Source organism: Talpa occidentalis, unplaced genomic scaffold (genome assembly GCF_014898055.3).
Source record: "Talpa occidentalis isolate TD23 unplaced genomic scaffold, MPIMG_talOcc4v2.1 talOcc4.8, whole genome shotgun sequence".
NCBI lineage: Eukaryota > Metazoa > Chordata > Mammalia > Eulipotyphla > Talpidae > Talpa > Talpa occidentalis.
The window spans coordinates 38899620-38923636 of record NW_023605194.1 but is presented as its reverse complement, the minus strand read 5'-3'; the positions used below and the strand labels follow the sequence as shown (position 1 = coordinate 38923636).

The following is a 24017-nucleotide window of genomic DNA, read 5'->3' as shown; positions in this document are numbered from 1 at the left end:
TCTAAGCTATCTGTTCATCACACAGTCTGGGCTAGCTAACTTATGCAATGTGGCCATCTAAGAATTCTCCCTGGATGGCAGCACCAGATAATACCTCTTTACCTATCTTGTAATTGCAGACGATCAGAACCCTGGCTGCCTGTCACACACGCCAGACCTGTGAGAGGGTGTACATGCTTGTTCCTCAATGAGGAGAGACCACCTGGACAACAAACGCCAGACAAATCATCCACACTGTGAGTTTGGTGCTCCCACCATTCCTGCCTAGAAACACTTGACTCTTTTCAAGATGAAGCCTGCAGAGGGGATGCCATGTGCTCAGCAATGAGATTGAACAGCCAGGCACAGCTGGGCACGAGAGGCAAGTTCTGTGCCTGTGGTTGGGGCGGGGGGCGAGGGGTCAGTGGCAGCTCAGTGACAGAACATGGAGGAATTCAAGTAGGTGATGCCCTTGGAATGTGAGTTTCTGGCCTAGCCACCTTGGAATAACATATATCCCCAAGAAGTTTGGTGAAATTATTACAGACTTATTGACAAGATCAATCCATAAAACTGTTTTCTAAGATTATGGTGAGTAATAACAATACACAGACAATGAAGACAAGAACACTGGCTCCCCAAAGTCATGCCAACAATAACAATAGCTGAGACATAAAACATATAACTCTACAATTGAATAATCACTTTATAAGGCAGGGTAATTTCACAGCTTCTAGCTGAGAGAAAGGAAATACATTTATTTGGAAAACCTAGAGGATAGACATAGAAAAAAAAAAAACCAACAAGTCTGTCATTATGTAAGACAAGGAAGGAAAAGTATCTCCAATTGGCTCGCCATGCCCTAGTACAGACACAGGAACACCCCTGCAGGAGGCTGAGGGGGCAGGGCTGGGAGGCTTGTTGGAGATTGCTCATTTCTGGCTTTTGTGGAGCTAATAGGAGAATGGGGAGGGAGACTTGAAGGAACAATAGGTTATGTAGAAGTTAATCATAGGCTATATTTCTGGCTCTATTCACTGCCTGGGAAACCTGAATTGTGTAAGTTTGAGTCCATCAACGCAGAATAATGAAAGAATTCAGCTCCTACATGGGAGAGAAAAAAACACTACATAAATATATTAACAGAATCCACATGACCTGGACTGCACTGTTCTCTACAGAAATGGAGCCTCTAGAATTAAAGACCGTCAGTTAGAAGCAGCTACCAAGCACAGAGCACAAGCCTCTTCCCCATCTCAGACCACAAACCTTACCCTGGTAACAGTCCTGCAACCACCAAAGTCCTCAGTATCAGGAATCTCAGCTCATGTATCTTCACCAAGACTTGACCTGCTGTAACAACTTGCCCAATGCTCTTCCTGCTCAGTATTTGGTAGAAAATTCTTTCTGATGATCTGGTTGCCTTTGGCTCTTTCCTTTCCTTTCTTTTTTCCCTTGAAATAAATTGTCTCTATCACTTCAAAGGCAAAGAAAAGTCCAAACCAAGATCACTAGGTATTAGTTTCTCAGAAATAAGACAGATGAACACTGGAATTCCAAAAGCACATACAAAACTGAAATGAGAAATGCAAGCATTTCCGAGAATGGTTGCTATGGAGTTTGGAGCTTGGGAAAGCAATAGGTGATAGCAGATAACTTTTACTCACTATCAAACTGGGGGAAAATGATACAAGATTCCAACAATAAATAACTGCTTCTTAACTTTTCCTTCCTTCTCTCTCTGTTTCCACTCCCGACTCCAAAAAGATGGTGAGAGGTTTGGGGCCCAAAGGTAGCAGGCCCCTTTTTCACATTGGCATGTGCATTACAGGTTTGTGGGGCACACATTACAGAGCAGGGGTGAAACCTCTCAGGTCCCTGGAGCCTTGTCATTCTATTTGTCAAGTTTAGGGCTCAACAAGCTAAGATCTAGAACATATTTTTGGATAGCCGATAAGCTGAAAAACATTTTTCACATTTTTAAATGGTTGGGGAAAACAATCTAAGAGGAATATTTCATAGCACATTAAAATGATGGGCAATTTAAAGTTCAGTGGCCACAAATAAACTTTTTATCATAACAGGCCATTTGTCATTTGTATGCCTGTTGTCTATAGCTGCTTTCGCCCTACACCAGCAGAGCTGAGCAGGCGCCAGGAATACCCTGCGGCCACCAAGTCTGGGATATTAACTAGCTGACTCTGGATGGAACATGCTCAGGATCCTAACCCTGTTCTCATACTTCCCAGCTTCCCAGTTTTCAGAAAGGACAGTGTTCTTTGGACTTTGTTTCACATCTCACAGTCTGCCCCAATAACCAAACCTGAGAAGCTCACTTGAAGTGCAGATTTGGGGGGCACAGGAGAGACAAGGGTAGTTCAGACACTCCCAGGAGGTCATCACCACCCAACCTGCCTGGAGTCCCACGGGACCATGGGGCCATGGCCACGAGTCAAATCAGTTCCCCATAGCCTCCCCCCAGCTGAGTTACAAGCACCCAACCTGCACTTGGAGAAACAAGGCAAACCACAGCTACCATGAGCAATTTCTGGAAGCTGTCAAAGAGAGCTGCAAGTCCACCAGTGAGCACCCCGTACAAGACAACAGATTAACCATTAGACTAGATATGTTGAAAATATACAGCTTCAACCTTTCCCCAGCTAGCTCAGAGCAATATATAGATGATTATTTCAACCGTCAGCTGCCGCACAGATTTAAACCCCTGCACAATAACTCCTGGATTCATCTGCCCCTTGTCAAACTTGCACAGCTTTCGTTGGAGGATACGTGGTATGGCAGTTTCACTGTGAATCCAGAATGATCCAGACGGCTGCTGTCTCTTTGTTAACAGGAAGCCAAACTGATGAGTTTGTAATGCATTTCTTATCAAAGGTAGTTTCAGAAAAGAAAATGTGCCCCATCAGTTTGGCTGGAACTTCACATCTACTACATTATGACCTTAATCAGAACATCTCTGTTACTTTCATGAGGAAATGGATAATTCCACATCCATCCCATTAAAATCACTTGATGCCAATGAATTATGTATTTATGAATTTATAATTATCCTTTATTCCCCCCACCCCCCGCAGTATACTTAATAAAATCATCAGCTGGAGCCTACAAAGCAATGGGGCTTATTAGATGCAAGCTTGCTGATACATTTTTTTAACTTAACGCTGATCTTTTTGAGCGTTGTGTCTAGAACAATCATCGTGAATACAGGGATTGTAATTTCCAACTCATACATTTAACAAAGACAAAATGGACTGTAATGGAATTGATGAAGCTTGTAAAGGAATTCTTTTTTCTAATAGGGTTTATTATCATCAAATAAATTTGGATTTACTGTAGAATAAATCGAGAGAAATGTATCCAGAGAAAATGCCTGTCAGGTACTGAACACTGTTCCTGGCACACTGAAGCTGCTCCTACTGGCAGCCACTGCCAGTTACCTGCTGGGCTTATTGTTATAATTCCTCCTGAACTGGTAAATTCGGTATTTAAATGCCAGCATTAAAAGAGCTATTTGTTCTGTCTTTATTTTAAAACTGACATTTTGCTCATGGTGGATTCTTTTCTTTTGCATTTTGATTTTTTTAAAAAATATTGTCTTCACTATCATTGATGTTGATCACTGAGGTATTTCATGTTCCCTTAAATTTGGTGTTCAGGGCAAGGAAGTGCCTCCCTTGCCTCCTTCTAGGCCTAGCTGAGCCCGGACTATCTCTCAAGGTGTCCTTGGTGCTGGTTCTGCCACCCTGCCTGCTTTTACAAAGGAGCTAGCCAGGTCTGTATGTGCAGGTGTGTCTACAGCACCCTTGTTCAGAACTGGACAAGGCAAATCTAAAAAGAGTCATTTCCTTTGATCACTTCATGCTGTTTGCATGAAATTGTTAAAGAAGACCCTGGTGCAAAAGGTTTCCTTGTGGATTTACAAATTGTCAGACATCCAAAGGAGTGGAGAAAAGAGGCTGCTGCCTCAGGAATCTGAGACTTGCCACCTGCCCAGGGTGAGAAACAGAAAAGCAAGGAAGGGTCAGGTCTCCTTTGGACTTTGCTTCACATCTCACATCAAATCCTGCCGGATCACACGGGGAGGGCTTACATTTCCACTTTGGGGCAAAAGTTGTTATTAGCTTCTGTGTTTTGGCTCCTTCTCTTTGTCTTTTTCCTCCCCCTGCGCAGCTTCAAGTAAACATGACTGGCAGAAAATGTCAATCATATTTTCATTTTGCTCTTTAATTTTGTAAATGAATAGTTGCCCCAGTGAAGCTGCTATTGGTAGACCAGACAAGAATCTATTTGTGTGTATGCAAAACTGTTTTCTAAAACATATTATATGGGGAGGGACCATTATTGTTATTAACATCATCATTATTATCGACTCATCCATAAACACTGTATCTCTCCATTGAGCCTTTGTGTCAAGAGCCCCCTAGAATTCTCATATGTATTCCAGATGGTTGCACTGATAGTTTCTCTGCAACTCAGATAAAGGTAAAATGCATGGATTTTTAGTGCAACCCAGGTGCACTGCATGGCCTGATGAAGAATGTTCTGCCAGAACACTTTAGAAATATTGTATGCTTTTAACCTTGGGAGGTAAGGACCAGTGTGGATTGTGATTTCACACTAAACACTGCATTTAGTATATTTCTTAAGGGCATGGTCACTATCTAAAGATGTTCTTTAACTTAAAATCATTATCTGTATTTGACTATAATTTATCTTCAGACACATCCTGTGCAACATTTTAAAATGCAAGTGTGGGATACACCCGTTTCTGGTCAACACAGAGAACAAGGAGTAGAACGCAGCAGCAGGGCTGGAAGGCATAAAAGAATGTTCTGGCCTCACCTTCTTTGGGTCCAGGTCTTCTGCAGACCCAGAAATAGGGCTCAGGTCTGCTGATAGCTACTCTATTTCAGAATCTAATTTCAGAATCCTGTCCATGAGAATAGCTGGAGGAGATGAGCTTCAAAAGTTAAATCACCTGCCGAAGTGCCAACTCTGATCCTCATTAAGAGTTCGAATCTTAGACAAATTACTCCATATTTCAGCATCACAAGATCTGTTGTCATCCTCACTGGACAGGTGAAGAGGCCGAGAATTGTAGATTCTATATGGTTAGGGGAGATAACCAGAAGCTCCTTACTGGCAGCCAGAAGACCGAATACTGTGGTGGATGCCCTGCTCGAGACCCCCCCATCCCCTGCTGGTCTATAAGATCCCATGCTTAACACCATCTTTATGTGTGAAGACTGTCCACTAACATGTGGATTTTGAACTCCTATTTTAAGATCTTTCAGAAGACTGGGTCTCCTCCCAGGAGAGCAACTGTGTCAAGGGGCACACACTCACAAGCTGGTCAAATACCCACTGTAGCCTGCTGTGCCCCCAGCCATGCGGTGGGCACCCATCATTCATCTCACTGTTCCTGGGACACTCAAGTCTGTCATTTGGAGACCCCGCTACAAAGGTCAGTTCACACTGAGCTGCAAGAAGGGCAGGAACTGAGTGACAGGCCTTGCAGCCAACACTCAGGGTCCAAACAAGAGTAGTTGGAAAATGACCTACCTCTAGTTTTCTAACCTATAAAATGAAAATACCATATTTTTCTCAGAGGGTGTTGTAAGAAAGGATGGGAATCATGAAAAGTGCTCAGAGAAGTTCTTGGTGAGTTCTTGATTACTATCACCCACCATTATTATCTGGGCTTTGAGAATCTAATTAGTGATAGCTCTCCACCACTGGGCCCTTCACCATATTGCTAATCTGTTTTCTTCGACTTTGTTCTATTCACTGGGCTTCATGTTCTCTTCTCTGCCCCAGAAACTAACTAATCCAACCACAAGCACTGGGTGAGATTCACTAACCCCACCCCATCCTCAGCATCTTGTTCAACCAGCACCTCTGTCTCCTATCTCATATGGCCTCAATGAGCTGCTCAGGGCAACATAATTAGGCTCTGCCAACCATCATAAAAACAAGGAAAGACAAAAATTGTTTAAGGGGCCCCACTGGAGAAGGCTGGGACCATTCTGAGCAATAACAAGTGCAAGACAGGTGGCAAGGAGCAGCACCACCATTGTTCCCTCCAACACTCAGGAGAAGCCTGCCTGATAGTAAGGGGCTCTTTCCCTTCAATATTTGGTGGGAAGTCATGGGTTGGTGTGCACATGCAGAGATGGTGGGAGGGACGGGGGAAGAGGGGAAAAGAGGCCTGTGACCCCACTGTTTCTTCCCACCAAGTCTTCCTTGCACTTACATGCACTATCTGTCCTTTATTTTTATTAGCCAAACTTACTTATTTTTTCCCCACCTGCCCTTTAAAGAAATGTTAGCCTGCCTCCTCCAGGAAGTCCTCCTAAATTTCTATAACAAGATCGACTTCCTTCTTTCTTTTAAAATCCCTAGGCACTTCTCATCTCACACCTCTCTGACACCTTACTGGTACGTGTTATAATTTGTTTTCTATTTCAATGTGCTACTCCCCAACTGGACTTAGAAGCTCCTCTGTAATTTACAAAGCTCAAAATCTCTCACAGAGCAGAGACTCTCATAAGGAGCTCAATAAGTGGCTCCCAGGTGCCAGAGAGGCAGCACTATGGGCAAGAGAAGCTCAGCATGCCGGAGAGGAGCCTGGCTCCAGGCTGGACTTGAATCAGCTGTGTGATCTAAGTAAGGCCCTTCCCCTCCTGGAGAGTTGGCACTAATTAAGTATAAAAACAGCTTGGATTTGCAATGATTCTGAGCTAAATGTTCTGTTACTTGACAAATGTCACAGGAGCCAGCCCTGGACTGAAGGCTCCATAACTCTCCAGTTACAAATAATCACCCAGTACTTCCTACCAGACTCAACCCAAAAGCAATACTAAGTAAGAGAAGCAGGATTCTTGGTTCAAGCAGTTTGGTCTAGTTCAGTGGTTCTCAACCCTGCCTTTCAATAAAAGGATCTGAAGAACTTTACAGAACACCAATGCTTGAGTCCCTCCTGAGACGGATTCAAAAGAATCTTGAAGGTAGGAGCTGGGGGCTGAAGTTTGCTTTTTCTTCCCTTAAAAAAAAAATTGCTCCCTGGCTGGAGCAAGAATATCTATTGGAAGGCATGATTGGAGGTTATAAGAGACAGCCATAAACCTTTACATTTCAATGACAAAATTTGGATAATGTTTGGTAATAATCTGAATTCTCTGCAATGTTATTTGTCCTTCAATTTGAATGTTCAAATAAAAAGAGGATAGTGATTGGATTGCATCATGGAAAAGCCTATCAAAAAACCCCTAACTCAGACACTTAAAAGTTATAAGGGTCCAAGATAAGACACATGCATATATGCATGAAACTAAACACAAGAAGGAGGCCCTGGCAGTGGTCCAGTTCCATTGGAGGTCTTGCTTTTATCCTGTATGGTGTATTTGAGAGGAAAATAAAGTTATTCAATGCCTTGGAACAAGGCAGCTTCCTCATAGTCCAGTCAGGTAAATCCAACCTTTACTCGGGGAGGTTTCTTTCCTGTCAAATACTCCAGCTGATCCTGTCCCTTATAAACAGAACTAAAAGGAGTCACCTGGGCTTTAACAAGAAAACAGATTGCACTCAATACTTTGAAAAGCATTTTCAATGAGACCAGTGCTTTTGAATGGATTCCCTGGGAAAAAAAAGTTTCCTCCAATAATTCACTTCTTGGTTTCACCTAGCCAGGAACACTTCCGATTTTCTGTCAAAGGAATATAAGTGAATAAAATAAGATGTACATTATGTTATCTAGATCCTTGATCTGTGTCTCCTAGCACAGCATGTCTAAGAAAACATTTCAGGGTCTCTAATGGTGGCGCAGTGGTTGAGCGCTGGGCTGCGAAGCTGCCTACAGCTTCTGCAGCACCGGTTCAATCCCCGGCCACCGGCGAGGGTCCCACATGGCACGCAGACCTCTCCTGCATGCTCGCTGCTCCCCTCAGTAGTGTATTTCATTAGTCTGCCTGTTCTGTTCCCCACTCTGGCTCTGGTGGATTCTCTCACCCACCTGCGCTTCTGACTGTACCCAGTGCTTGTATAAATAAATAAACAAACAAACAAACAAATAAATAAATCTTTAAAAAAAAAGAAAAGAAAAAGAAAACATTTCAAAACTCAAAAGACAAAATTCCTATTGGATTCTCAAAATTTATGGTTTCGAAATTTGAAATTACAAGCAGAGTAAAATACTTGCAACCAAAGTTCTTATAGTCTGATAGGTATCATTTAATGATGAAGAAAATTAACAAATACATGAGTCATGCTGGATGTATTTTAACTCTCCCCTTCCATTAACCTCAATAAATGCACCATCCATACACCCGAGCACCCTGTGCAAAAGGACTATTGTAGGTTCGGGGAAAAAAAAAAGTTAGAACCAATAAATAGCTATGTCTTCAGCTTTTTTTTTTTTTTTTTTTTAAAGATTAGAAAATAGGCTGTATGTAGACAAAGGACCAAGAAAATAGTTTTGCTGGTAGGTAGCTTTATTGACCTTATTAATGAGCAAATTGATGAGTTGATCACCTTTTGTGTGAACAATCTTATACAAAAGAAAAGAAAAGAAAACAAAAACCTCCAATCCTATTGTTCAGAAATTTAGTTCTGGCCCAGTATAAAAAGCAACATTCTTTGGTTAACTTGTATTCAAAAGTAATTCTTGATAAAAGAGTATCATGGTAAAATTACTTTTATAAATCATATAGGAAAGTCACCAATGTAAAAGTCACCTTTATGAAAATGTCCCTCTTTATCCTGGTATGGAATGGAGCCTAGGTAATTATTTGTATAAATAAGTAAATATTTGATAAAAATGGGACTTGCTACATAAAAACAGTCATCTGGTAGAGGTCATCTAGTCTTAGGGGTGAGAATCTGGTCTTGGATAGTTACCTATTAAAAGCACAGTAAAAAGTATTTAACTAGGTCTAGTTTCAAACGAGTATAAATTCAAGCAAGTAGGATTTAAAGAAATCTTAGCAAATGAAGGATACTGCCTTTGTGGATGTATAACTCTTCAACAAGCAAATGCAATTTTAGATATTCGTTTTAGTAGAAAAAGGGAGAAAGAGAATATGAAAAAGAAAACGCAGAAAGGGGGTGGTAATACCGAGTCCCTTCAGTTGGATTGTTGCATTTCTAGAAAAGCAGCGCCACCTGCTGGTAGATAAGCATTCCTGGTTCCGCTGCAGTTTGCCCTCCATCATCTATCTTGCAATCTATGCATAAATACACAGCAGTATTTCTCAACTGCTGTTATACATAAGAATTTTATTACCAGTCGGCAGATTTCTAACACACTGGTTGCAGTTTAATAATCCTCCATTACCTGAAGTATGGGTTATATAAAAACTAGAATGTTAATTGTTGACAAACCAATTTTAATATGTAAAGCACTGTAAGTCACCTAGTAAATATGCAAATAAATCAAAAGGGATAGCTCTTTTTCCTCTAACAACATATTATTAAATACCACAATTGATCACTTACATTAAAATAATGTTCGTACATTTCAATGTACTAAGACATTGGGAAAAATGCATTCTAATATTACTAAGGGAGAGCTTTTCATTCATTTACAATTTAGAGGAAAATATTTTTTTTTGCAGAGAATAGCTCCCCTTTCTATTAAAAAAAAGTGCCTAAACCAAGGTGTCATTTAGGAAATTTTTTTTCATAAAACAGGCTGAGTTGTAAATAACTAAGATTACATCTATAAAATGTTATATTTTTTAAATGACTCTGGAGAAGTCATGGAGAATATAAGTCATTGATACAGTGAGCAGAGAAACACTACCTGTCATTTTTCAGAAAAAGATCACACAAATGCGATAGCAAAGGAACACAATAAAAGGAAGAAACAGGAATGTGATAGGTGACGCTGATTATATCTGCAAAGGAAACTGTGAAATAAATTAACACCCAAGCACCTACGAAAGGCATATTGTAGCTTCACTGCCAGTGATTATGAGGCAACAGAGGTGGTTAGTGATTTTGTAAAAACAGAAATAAAGTGTAGGCTGTGAAATCTGGTGGTGATAACTAATGACCACACTACTTACAACTCTGATTTGATCTCTAACAGAAAAAAATAAATAAAGTATCCTATAGGAGAGATGTATGCAATAAGAAGTGGATTTTTCACTTGAAACAAATAAACCCCAAATGAGATCAAAGGGCCCTCGTAATGAAAAATGACAGTTCCTATGTTGCCCTGATTTGATCTCAAGCAAAACTACCATGTTGATAAAATTCCAGTGCTTGAGAGGAGGAAGGTAGAGAATTCTTGGGTTGTTTGGGAAGGAGGTGAGTGTGGCTGCCCATCAGCTGATGGGAAGTCTACTCTAATTTTAAAGCGATTGAGATTTAATCTTTAACAGCAACAAAAAGATTTCTTGCGCAGTAACCCAAAGGGCATCCCTTAGAACGTGCACATGATTTTATTTCCAATGGAAACTATATAATCCCTTTACATTAGGTCTCCCATCTTGGCTGGGCCAGGCACCCAAGGAAGAGCATCAAGTGCTGAAGTGCTTCCTGGAGCAGAAAGTGGCTCCAGCTGTCTACCACAGGGAGCTGGACTAGGAGGATCTCATCTTCCACCTTGATCGGTTACCTCTTCCTGGGGAGAGGCAGGGTTGCCAGGAGAAACCTCAGCAGATGTGCTTAGTGCTGTCAAGATTTCAGCTGGGCCTTACCCTGCCAGACGTAACTCCTAGTGCATCAGGCAGTGTATCAGCACAGAAAGACAAACGTGCAAGCCCTGCCTTCAGAGTAATCGGGATAAATTCAAATCAATGAGAAACTAGAGAGAATGTTGTTTGGATCAGGAGGGTACTGTAGAGCTGCAAGGCCTGGAGAGGTTACAGGAAGTGGGCAAAGGATGAGTGGGTCAGTCATGCCTTCTCAACATGAGCCTCTATCCACCCAGATTCAAATACCCCTGTGCTATATGATAGGGAACTCCATCAGCACCCCACAGATACTATGAGGTCCAAACTCTATGCCTGTCAACAGGAACAGTGGAAGAAATGTATCACCTTCAAAAGCAGCAGTGGCCCATTTTAGATAAAGTTATCTAGAATGGGCCTCCTTGGTGGCACAAGGGCTTAAGTCTCAGCACTATGAAGCTATCCGCAGCCACTACAGCACGAGTTCATTGCCCAGCCAGGGAGCTGACCCACATGGCGCAGCAGACCTCTCCTGTCTTGTCCACTGCTCCCCTCAGCAGTATATTTCAGTCAATCCACCTGTTCTGCTTCCCATTCTATCTCTGGTGAATCCTCTCACCCCCCACAACTCTGGCCTGCCCCCCAGCTCTTGTATGCATAAATAAATAAATAAACCTTAAAAAAAAAAAAAGTTATCAAGAATGCCCCAGTAGTCCTCCAGGAGATGCTGTTCTGAACCAAATGTTTTGTTCAGAATGGCACAAGGAAGCAAGATCTCTAAGTTTCACACCCTCCTTCCTCTTGAGATACGGACAATGGAAACTTATTCCCAGCACAGTGTATGCATTTTCTGTTATTTGGCAATTATTTGTTGAACTCCTACTGTGTGCCTTGGCTGGTGTGTGCCATATGCAAAGAATTTAAAGATCCTCGAGAGGTTCTGTGTGTTGTGATTTATTTCTAAAAAGCTCCTGAAAACTGCTCTCAATGGATCTATGTGAAATAATACAGGATTCCAGAAAAGAGCCCCAACCATGGGGTGAATTTTGATCCAAGGCAGGGGTGGGGCTGTCACGAAGGCTTCATGGAGGTGGAGGGCAGGTTTTCAACCTGGAGTTGGCACACTTCACACAACAGGTCAAATAGGAAGTCTCCAAGGCACTGAAACTACCTGCCTTTTGTTGCAATGACTCAACTTTCCTGTGGCAGCTTTGAAAGCAGCAGTACACAGATTTACAGGGTGACCCCATTACTATCAGGCTTTCCATAAAACAGGCTGCACTAGGCTTAGTCCTGGGCCAAAGTTTGGGACTCCTGCTTTAAAGGACGAAGAGGTTCTTGTCAGTTAGAAGAACAGAAGGAGAGACTTGCAACACAGGAAAAGGTTATAAAACGTGTTCAGCAACAAAAAAAATACATTTTAGAGAAAGATTACAGGATGGATACTTAGGTGGCAAATGGAACTAGAAAAGCAGATTGGCGCCAACCTGTCAAAGTCTGGATGCCCCTGGTGAAGGAGGCTCTCCTACTGAGTAAGCAGCTATCAAGTTTTTTTTCTCTTTAAAATGGGGTAACATGATCAAAGGTGGGCTTTCAAATGACAAAGGTGGTAGTGTGTTGGCGAGGGGAACTGAGTCATTGGAGGACAGAAGTGGTAGGCCAGGTGAGAAAAAATAAGCACCTGAGCTGTGCAGTGCCCCCGAGAATGACGAGAAGAGGTTGCACGTGTAATTGAGAGCCAATCAGGGGGCTCAGTTGTTGGAAGGGTGGAGAAGAGAGCAGGACAATATGTCCCAAGACTTCTGGGCCACATGATCTGAGCCAGGACCCTCTCCCCATCTGCATTTCTAGCAAATTCCATTCTGTCATTTTCTTTGCTCCTCTCTCCTCTCTGTAGGTCACTGCACCTCCCGCACTCCCTCCCTCCCCCGCCAGTAACAACTGTTTAGGGCTCTGGCTTTGAAGCATCCCTACAGGATGAGTTTCTCGGTTGGATATGTTACAGGCCGTATGTGAAAATGGACTCATCAGCACTGAAGAAATGGCCGGATCAACCTTGACAAAATACAGAGAGCAATTCAAAGGTGCTCAAAGGTAAAGGTAAGAAAAATGTTTGGTGCAACCCGAGAGCTCTGTGAGCAACTGAGAAATCTCCTTGCCCCCTCCTTGTCTGGAGCAGACTCAACAGAATAATGACATGGAATAGAAGAGAGCCAGGAGACACTCAGCCTTTGGACACCTCTAGGTGGGAGGGATGGTCACTTGGGGTGCTGCTGGATTCAATCAGTCTACCTCAAGTCAGAATCAATGACCCTAATAGCCATGAGTGGCCTTCTATGTTTCTGCACATTTGGACAGGCTGACATGTCCATTTGCCAATAGCCAGAGCTCTATACATAGGCCCTTTCTTTACATTGGCCCTGCCCAATGCCCACTGCTATCTTTGTGCCACCCTCACTCATGAGAAAATTACAGGTTCATAAAAATCAGTGAAACTAAATGCTGATGTCACAAGCCCTTGATTTTCTAGGATAAATGTTCTCTATACACCTGCATCCTTCGTATGGTGACATCCCTGGCTCTCATCATTTGAAACATTGGTGGATTTCTGCGTACTATGATTTAATTCTGTCTCTGTCCCTAGATCTTCTTTGCCAATATTTCACCTTCATAGGGAATATGGATTGTACGTAATAGTTGGTCACTTTCAAGATCTTTTAGTTATGTTCTTGTTTTTCTTGTCTTTCCCTCTTAATCTTCCTGCATCCTAGATCTTATATAAATCCCAGTTATCTATCAAGGAGAGTAAGCTGCTTGGAAAGTTTTAGGAAACGTCATAGATCTGGGGCCATCCTGTTTCTGGCACACCGTCTATTTGTCCCTTTAACGAATCAGTGAGAATCCCTTCACTTATTCACTCTTTTACTCATCGTATATTTACTGAGTTGGAATTCTTCAGGCTATTTCCTACTCAGGTATTCTTGCCAACAAATAAAACCCAGCCAAGGATGTAGGCAGGCTACTTTTCTCTTTGGAGAGAAGGCAGGCAGCCTCTAGGTCCTTTGACTGAGTGCAATGCAGCAGGCTCCAGCCCAGGACACCAGCATTGGCCAAAAAGGTCACACTGATGCAAGGAGCCAGCTGCACCCCCAGAGGACAGCCGGGGCTTTGTGGTCCACGGACGCCTCCCTGTATACCAACAACATGTCTTCTGTGGCTCCAGCTCCAACTTAATTTAAAAGTCTCCTTGCGCATGCTCACCCCTGGTGCAGGTCTGCTCAAAAGCTTCCACTCTTGAGTTTGCTCACATCTCTCTGTAGCTCTCAGAGTATTTGGTGGGCCTCACCTTGCTGTATTGAAGGGGATAAAGTGGAGGCTGGAGATTTTTAGAAGAGACCAGGGGAGTTTTCTCTTGCTGTTTCCTTTGGTGGTGGGAGGATAACTTCTTATGAGGATGACTGAATGAGATGGTCAGAGAAGAAAAGTCACTTTGGAACCTCAAGAATCTTCATCCAAGTCCTCTCAGCTGGGCATTTGATGATTATCTCCTCAGAATACAACCTGTCAACCTACTGGGCACACCTAGACTCTCCCCAGTGAACACTGTCTAGCTATATACAAAATGGTCTCACCGATGCCCTCTGAGATCTCAAATGTGGGTCTGACAGTGCTGGACTTGTTTCTATCCTTTTGGATTCCACTTGGGAAAATATTTGACTCAGAAGCAGAATTCTTATAAGCAAACATGGGTATAGAGGATTCATGGTCTATCTAGGAAACTCGACATGCTGGTCTAGAGAAAGCCCCCGAGAGTAAAGACAACCCAAGGCCAGTTGGGTGGGTGCATTTTGCCTCACTCCTCTCCTTGGATTTGGCACGCACAGCAAGTGCACCCTGGCCCTGCGAGGGAAACCCAGACTTCAGGGCTTTTCCATTCTGTTTCGAGGACACTCTGGGGCTGGTAGTGTGTATAAATCCCACAGCCGTGGACACTGACGTAGAGACACAGTGAACACAGACGAGGCTCATGTGCACAGAGAAATAACATGGAAAAGTGCATTGTGCCACGCTACTTAGTAAGGCTGCATGACCTCCCTGGATTTTGCGTGGCAGCGCTTCACAGGAAATGTGTTTTATATTTCCACTGGAGCAGGATAAATGGCCGAAAACTACAGCAGATTCCCAGTGAATGGGATGTGAAGCACTTTATTATTTTTTTCCTCCATAGATGTAAGAAGACATGCTGTCTCCCTGGGGATGATGGGAGGGGGAAGTCTCATTTCCGTGCACAGGGATTTAAAACAATTCCCATAACCTCTAACTGAGATACCACATGCGGCTGGAGCCAAGGCCCCCAGGTCTGGTCACACCCAGCAGGTGGCTCCACTTACTCTGCTGCTGCCCAGCCGGGGCCAAAACCACTCATGCCCGTGATTGTAGCTGCCTGCCTTTGTCACCATCAACACTAAGATGTGAATCTTAGGGAAATGGAGAGCTGATGAGGGAACAGGAAGAAATACTGGTAGAAAAAGGAAATGCATGAAGTAGATCCCCAAGATCAGGGGCAGTAAATGCTGCCCCAAAGATCCCTGGTCCTGCCTGAGGCTTTGGTAAACCCTCTTTCCAATGGGAAGAAAATCCACTGAGCCCATGTAAGAACTGTGATGACTACCCGATCAGCAGGGGAGAATTAAGCTCAAGAAATTTAACTCATGGGATTCAACTGCTTTGGATCCATTAATTAAACTTTCTTTAATAAGATTTTTAATTTCTTGGATTTGCATTTGGATAATGTGCTCTGGCTATAGTGCAAGCCTCCTGTCCAAAGACTCAGAGGTCCCTGTCCCCTCCTGCCACAGTCTCCCCCTCTGCTGAGCTTCTCCATCCTCAGAGTCCCCCAGCTGCCTCCTCAGCTATAGCCCCCCTCTTCTACTGCTATAAAAGACTTCCCAAAACAAAGCCTCTGGGCTCACTTCCCTGATCAACACCTTGAATGCTTGCTACTGTATTACAGATCATGAAGAAAACCCATATTCCCGGCCCCGGCCAATGACTGGTCCCTGGGCACCTTGCAGGGCTCTCTCCCTGTGCTCCCCTCAATAGACCTTAAGCTCCAGACAGACTGGGTGACCAGCCCCTTGCAAGTGGCTCCAGACCTCTCACTGACAGATCTCTTTCGTGCTATTGGGCAAGCACCATTTTTCTCTCCCTCTCCAAGGCACATCTGAAATACCACATCCGTGGGACCTTTCCTGAGTTGTCCTGCAGGAGTTGACCCCTGGGCGCTTGCCTGGCTAGGCATTTGGTACCTCTCTTATAGTACTCCCCACATTGTGGAGTCACCTAGCTAGTTTGCCATCTGGCCCACCCGGCTCGCTGTGTAGTCACATCTTTAGCCTTTTTGCACCTTCGTTGCCTCATCTGCAATTGGTGCAGTTTACAGATACCTCATTTTATACTGCAAATAACGGTTACAACCTCATGATAAAGAGGACATTACTATCTGCAAAGGACATAGAGCAGGGCCTGCAGGCAGCCAAGGCTAAGGGAGTTACATGTCACCACCACTGCAAACATTGGGGAGCACACACCTGGCTGGGGGTCAGGAACCTTGCATTCAGAAAGCGTAGTGACTACACCGACTCTGGTCTTGACATGAATCCAAGTTAAGCAACTGGCCATTTCCTATCAGCGTCTCACTGACAGTCTCAGGTCCCTGGCGATGGAGCACAGATAATAATAGATTTGTTTGGGGAGTCTGTGTATGTTCAACTCAGACAAAAACATCCACTTAGCCTCCAAAGGAGAAAAGAATTTTTTCAGCGAATCTGAGTAGGCCTCTCTCCTGTCTCCTCACCAGCAGGCACAATGGGTTAATCATTCAAGTCCACTCCATTCTAGGCTCTTCTGTGCTTACTGCCTCTAGGTTTACATGTGAATCAGAGATTCCAAGGAACAAGGTCTTTCCGATGAGCATCTGACAAATGTCCTCAGTTTGCAGGGGCAGGTGACAGAATCATCCATCTCAGATGAAGGAAGCATCCGGTTAAATGGATGGACACTGGGCCTCCCTGGTGGCACAAGGGGTTAAGCACTGCACTATGAAGCAATCCACAGCCTCTGCAGCATGAGTTCGATCCCCAGCCAGCCAGTGAGAAACCCACATGGCAAAGCAGATCTCTCCTGTCTCGCCTGCTGCTCCCCTCAGCAGCATATTTCAGTCAGTCTGCCTGTTCTGTTCCCCACTCTGTCTCTGGTGGATCCTCTCACCCCCTGCATCTTGGCCTGTACCCCAGCTCTTGTATGCATAAATAAATAAATCTTAAAAAAAAAAAAAAGGATGGACACCATACGGGAAGGAAAAAAAATCCAGGCAGTCCCAGCCCAAAGGCACTGGAATAACTGCTCACTTCCATCAGGATAGGTTCTGAGGGCAGGAAGCATGGAGCTGGTGTCTCCAGCCCTGGAGCCTCTCTCCAGTGGTTTCCACCACTATCGGCCTATACTAATTTGAGATGATGCCCGATTGCATGACAACAAATTAGCCATAGACACGCAATGGCAATCAACTCAGAGGGCTATCCTGAGCGTGGGCTCAGGGATTCCCGTCTCCATGAGCCGCAAGCTCCCACAGATGTTTCTAAAAGCCTCTTCCCAGAGGCCCATTTAGAGAGAAATTAAATGCAACTTTGACTTAATTAACGTTTTAAATGATAATGAATACAATGTAGATTCATAGAAGGCATTTACATTGTGTTGTAAAATTGATAAAAATTTAATAACTCTTTGTTAATAAGTTATGTCTCCCCAGACCCATAAAGCCTAAGGCGCTGCAAACTCCAGACTGGGTCTAATCCAGGCTCCTGGTGCAGGTGGAGGAGGGAGGCCGAGATGGACTTGACATTTGCTCCAAGCCTGCTCTAATTCAAACCTCTGCTTGTTCATCAGTACTTTATTTCATACAGTAAAGGTCAGGATTGGGGCTCAAGGCAGAGCCTTGACAAGAAACTCACATGAAAGGCAGGCTGGCCCTGGCATCTGTCGCCTGAGATAGTAGAGGAGGGAGAGAAATGGAGAGCTAACCGGCCACATCTGTCCTCCACCATGGCGGTGAGATGGGACCTCCACTGCCTGGTGGACAGGAGCTGTCAAGGCAAGTCTCGTGACAAATGGTCACTGTTCCGAAATGAAAATGCAAACATAATTTCCATGTCACCTTGCGTAAGGGCCCCGCTCGGCTTACTTGTGGCACGCCAAAGTCTTTTCTAGCTGGCCCTTGAAGCCAAGCCACTTATCAAAGCAACGGATCACCGGGAAGGGGGGTGTCCAAGCCACGGAGCTGACACCAGGGATCCTTTCCTCTTTCTGACCTTTTCTGCTTCTTGTCTCCCAACTGTTTCAAAGGATTTCTTTTGAATAGTTGGCTGCCTTTTGCCTACTATGCCCTTTCTCTTTCATCTCTATGGCATGTCTCTTCAGGGCCAATTTAACTGACGGAATTCAACAACACTATTAGGGGGTGGTCGGAGGGGAGAGGATGGAAGCACCACAAGGTAAGTCACCTATTTTATCTGATACCAAACTGAGAAAAAGAAGCATTTTATTACGTATACAAACCAGGTGTGCGTGGCATTCTTTAGAGATGGGCAACTTAAAGGATTCTTTTCTAATGAAATTTTGCCCAAGCGGGATGAATGAGCTGACCTCCATGTCAGTAAGCACATAGGAAGGCACAGTCCCAGTCAACCTATTGCTAAACATGGCTCAGTGTGGCCTCGCTGGCCATGCCTGCTACCAACAGATGTGCCCCAGGAGGCCCTGCAGGTACAGCAGGCCCATGCAGTGGCTTGATGACTGCTGAGCCCATCTGCCTTCCTGTGCCCATCTCCTGGGAAGAAGTGCCATTGGTTAGATGAGGACTCAGGGGTCAAGTCTAGATAGAGGGCTAGGAGTGCCTTAGCATTCAATATCATGGCCACTGAGAGACTAAAAGAGAGTGGAAGCCGGGGAGGGACATCATACCAGCATGCACAAAGACCAAGAGGAGAAGTGGCAGATGCAGAAAGAATGGGCTTTAAAAAATGCATGGGAGGGGCCTCCCTGGTGGTGCAAGGGGTTAAGATGCCGTACTATGAAGCTATTCACAGTCACTGCAGCATGAGTTCGATCCCCTGCCAGGGTGGTGACCCACATGGCACCCCAGACCTCTTCTGGCTTGCCCGCTGCTCCCCTTGGCAGTGTATTTTAGTCAACTGCCTGTTCTGTTGCCCACTCTGTCTCTGGTGAGTCCTCTCACCCATCTGCACCTCTAGCCTGTACCCCAGTTCTTGTATGCATAAATAAATTTTTAAAAAATCATGGGGAACTGTGATTGCATTGATTTGGGCTGTGTCTTCTCTGATTCTCCTGTTGCTTTCAATCAGTGATGGGAGTGGTAGGAAGAGGGAATCTTTGTTGTCAGGGCCCCAAAGCAAGATAAATAAAATTTAGGAATGGGAGCTTGAGGAAGTCACCCAAAACTACGCGTAAAAGGAATGAGATAATTACAGGGTGTTGAATTTTAAATGCAGCTTATTAAATTGAATCTCCCTTTCCAGGCATCAGAGACTGACGGCATAGGGTATGTGCTGTTATAGACATCCTCCCAGAGCTGTTTCCACCTCTTGCCCTCGTATCTGATTTTATGTACTTCAAAATGCCATTAGTTCACTCGACTGACTTTAGTTCTATTGACAATGTTAATTCTTCCCCTGTACAAACCAAAGGCTACTCAGGATAAGCTGATTTTTGTTTATTATCTGACAAGACTCAAGATTACACTAAACTGATTTTGGTATATCTCCCTTCAACCTAATCGTATTGGACTTCTCTCAACTTAACCATTGGAGGTGAATGCCTCTTTGGATTATATTTATACCCAGAAAAAAAAAAAAGTCATGCACAATTTAAAATTAGCTACAGTAGTTGGCAAAAGAGTATATATGTAATTGTGCAGGTTTAAACTATTAGCAAATTGAAAGGTTGGTGTGAGTGATCACACATGTACTTGAGCTAAATCTATTTCCAAGTGTAAGTCTAAAGATGTTTCTCCTCAACCACATGATTAATTTGCTCATGCCAGAGTTCCTGAAGGTTTGGGCCAGCATCACACCAGGGAGGTCTCAGCGGGTCTGAATCAATAGTGCCCTACATTGTCACTGCATCATAATTTTAATTGTCCATTTCTGTTAGGCTTTGCAATCATGTATCAAACAAGACTGAAACAACAAGAATACATTCTGAACAGAGAAAAAGACCAGTTTAGAAAACAATTTTAAGGAGAAATGGAGCTGATTAGAACCTAATTCTATATGGGTATGTTTGTGTTGCTAGACACAGATTTTTTTCTATTTGATCATATTAGAACATAGCTACTTAGGAAAAGCCTGGGGCCCAGGCCGTGCAAGTGTCTTTTAGAAGAGAGTTGGAGCCCTCAGCAGGATGACCTGAGGTAGAGAGAAAATCAGGCTGACCAGAAAATGAAACCATGTGCTGATGACCATATTAACAACTCAGTCCTGCCAGAAAACAACTCCCTGGGGATGATCTTACAGGATGCTATTTGCCTTACTTTTCTGACACTTTCTTCAGGTCTTTTGTAAACGGGTCCTTCTTCTCTGCAGACCTTTTGTTAGCACAGCCTGGCCTGACATCTCTTGAGTTCAACAGAAGGAGACAATGGTCAGAACAGTACATGGCTTAACAACAACCGATACCCGGAAGGGGCCAACCCTCCAAGGATGGGACAAGAGCAGCAGACCTGGCTTGCTAGAAGGCAGATCTTTAAAACTGTGTGAACACTTTTAATATATTACCACTCCTCTGGGAACTGGCTACTTCTCTCCCCACTTCAGAAAACACATAATGGGACTTTGTGTTTCAATTTAATGTCCCTTGGAAGCGGAAATCTCTGCCCTTATAAGAAAAAAATAGTAAAGAGGGAGACGAAAGGCAAGAGAGAAACGAATTAGGCAGTCTCCAAAGCACACTGGCTCAACTGGGAGACTGTGACCAAAGCAAGCTCCATAATAATATAATGACCTTTAATGAGTGTCTTGGGAAACAATACAGCCCCAGCATAAAAGACAAAGGGCAAAACCCATCAGGGCTCTGCTGACACTAATTCAAAATGATTTTCAGAACAACTAAAGAATGTAAGAGAAGTAATCTGATCCACCCATCTGACCTCACTTTGATTCAAGGGCCATTCTCCTGCCATTTCTAATTGTCAAACCCTCTACATTTCACATCTGCTCATATTTAATGAAAAGCCCACTCTCACCACTGCTCTTTGAGTCAACCAGCTCCGTCAAATGGGCACCACCCAACTCCACCACCAGCGAGGGAAGCCCAGGGATTGCTATTGGAGCTCTGCCAGTGGCATTCTGCATAGAGATAGACATATTTTAATTGGAGAAGAAGGGTTTATGTGGGCACATGAAGGGGCTCCAATTGGAATGGATTTTTCTAACTTATTATTAATGGTCAAAGGTGAGTGGTCTCACACAGGGAAAGATGAAATCTGCTTTTGTTTGATGGAGTGACGACGGCAGGGAGACTGATGAAACAGAAGAGGCAAACCCCCCCTGAGCTGTCAGTACCAGTTAAGGCTTCGACATACAGCCCAAGCACCATGCTTTCTATGGTGGGTCTGACTTTGGAGAGGTAGGAGAGACAAGTTTCAGGCACAGGATGCTTCTGAGAGTATGGGACAATCCCACCCCAAGCTTTTTGTCCCCTGGCCTCTGTCAATGCTTGGATTAAATTGCAGAGCTGGGGGTCTCCCTGGTGGCACAAGGGGTTAAGACACAGCTCTATGAAGCCATCCACAGCCACTGCAGCACGAGTTCGGTCCCTGGCCAAGAAGGTGACCCACATGGTGCAGCACACCTCTCCTGTCTCGCCCACTGCTCCCCTCAGCAGTGTATTTCAGTCAATCTGCCTGTTCTGTTCCCCACTCTGTCTCTGGTGAATCCTCTCACCACCACCCCCCACCTCTGGCCTGTACCCCAGTTCTTGTATGCATAAATAAATACATCTTTTTTTAAAAAATTGCAGAGCTGACAGATCCCTCCAGTGATGACTTCTCCTGAACAAAGTGGAAATTGCATGCACTTGGTACAGAGGGAATCAGAATTTGCTGTGATTGGTAGGGGTGGCCACTGCCAAAATGTAACCACAGGCTGGAGCTCAGAGCTCAAGTGCCTCCTATCTTTCCTCCACTGAATCACTGGCCAAGGTTTTAGAGGCTAGTAGCTATTTGAAAACAAAAGAAGCCGTACCTTAAGCAAATGGGTAACTCAGGTGGTGGGTAGTTATATTCTCCACTGTCAAAGAGACATGGCCAAGCTTGCCACCACAGCTCACCACATCACTCTTCCTCCCCAGATCCTGTTCTTGAACCTAGTGTCTTGCCACACACTGTAGACAAATTTTTGTATGATTATGACTAGTCCCCCTTGGTAGTGTCATATGAACTAGAGAACTCATACAACAAGAATAAAGGGATTAGGGTTTCTACTGTGCATCTGTAAGGAAGATTTTACAGGAAACTTCCTTGCTAGGCCTAGGCCGGTGTGCTTGGAACAGTCCAAAATCCCTCTCAATATATCCCCTACTTGGTATCATTTTTGAAATCCAATCTTGTCCCTTGGCACTGGTCTAGAGGAGTGTCAAATGATGAATCAGAGAGGATGAGTCGCTGGTCTTAGATCTACCTTTTCCAAATGTCTCCAAGACTGTGTATCTGAGCTGGATACACAGATCATATCTCAAATCTGAGCTGCAAGTCAGCGCAGACTGGCTCACCCCTCCACTGTACATGTGTCACCGGCACCCCCTGCTGGAACCACTTTCACAAGTGAGCCAAGCAAGGTTTCCATGGACAAAAATGCTCAAGAGCTAAGTGCTTCTCTCACCCCTCTGCCAGTGTGAATTAACCCACTGGGGAAAGCTTAGTGCAACTAGCTCTGGGTACTTAGAAGAGAAGAAAATGGATGGCAAGTTGGTCACCAATAAACATGTTGGGTGCTTTCCAGAGAGAGGGGTGAAACACAGAAGAAGGAAGTGCCGTCTCCCTCCCATGCTAATAACACTGAGTAAACAAGGTCACAGCCACACTTTATAGCATTTGAGCCTTCACGTGGAGCCTGAACCCCTTCTGCCTTAGATGTGGGCCTATACCCCAGTACCCCAGTGTACAAGCCAGGGCCCTCATCACATCCTCTATGTCAGGGAAGCCCCAGCACAGCCTGTGCTGATGGCCAGGAAGAGGGAAGTCTCAGGATTGTGGCACACATCAGCTTTGTCACTACCAATGACAAGACCTGCAGAGGGTATCTGAGCTTGTGGATTACAAAGATGACTAATACCAAAAGCCTTTGCAATGGACTAAGGATGTCATAAGCACCATGGTTCACAGTTTTTGCCATATCTATAATCAGAATTGCATCAGGATGCCTGAGTTAAACAGGATGCTATATTTTTGAAAAACTAGGGCCTCCCTGGTGGCACAAGGGGTTAAGCATCAGCACTATGAAGCTATCTGCAGCACGAATTCAATCCCCAGCCAGGGAGCTACCCACATGGTGCAGCAGACCTCTCTTATCTCACCCGCTGCTCCCCTCAGCAGTGTATTTCAGTCAGTCCACCTGTTCTGCTCTCAGTCTGCCTCTGGTGAATCCTCTCACTCCCCCATACCTCTGGTCTGCACCCCAGCTCCTGTATGCATAAATAAATAAATCTTAAAAAAATTGTTTTAAAAGAAGAAAAACTAAAAGATATTTATGGAATGATCCTTCGAATTAGTTATCTTTCTGAGGGGAGACCCAAGAATCCACCAGTCTACATAGGTTGGCAGTTTTAGAGTCCTCTTTTCCAGAACAGAAGACACAATCTGTCACCGGAGGAATGAGATTCAGGTTAGGTTGACACAATTAAAAACCAAAAACAAAAATGAATTCATCTGCATCTAAGCCCTGTTGTGTTTTAGAAATGAAGCCCACCATCTGCAATTTAATGTTAGAGGGGTCTCATTCTCGCTAGACTTCTTCCCTTGGAAGGTTCTACCCTGTCCGATGTAGAGCCTTCCCCCTAATATGCAGTTATACATTTCCACACATTTCCATATTGACATAGTGTCGGGTTTGCTGTCACATTAATTTCCATTTATCCTCATTTAAAGGAGAGGGAGGGAGACCATCACCAGATGATACCACAGTCCTGCACGCTTTATAAGAAGCACAAGTTACCAAAGGGAGGGAGGCCTTCCCAGCACGTACACGTACACAGGCAGCTGGGGTAACAGAG

The 24017-nt window shown here is 44.2% G+C and overlaps 1 protein-coding gene across 18 annotated transcripts in view; it reads right to left on the bottom strand.

Annotated features, from left to right (window-relative positions):
* The window catches only part of KCNMA1 (potassium calcium-activated channel subfamily M alpha 1), a 696711-nt gene that overhangs the window by 89843 nt on the left and 582851 nt on the right, over positions 1–24017 (bottom strand). The gene's annotated exons all lie outside the window — the stretch shown is intronic.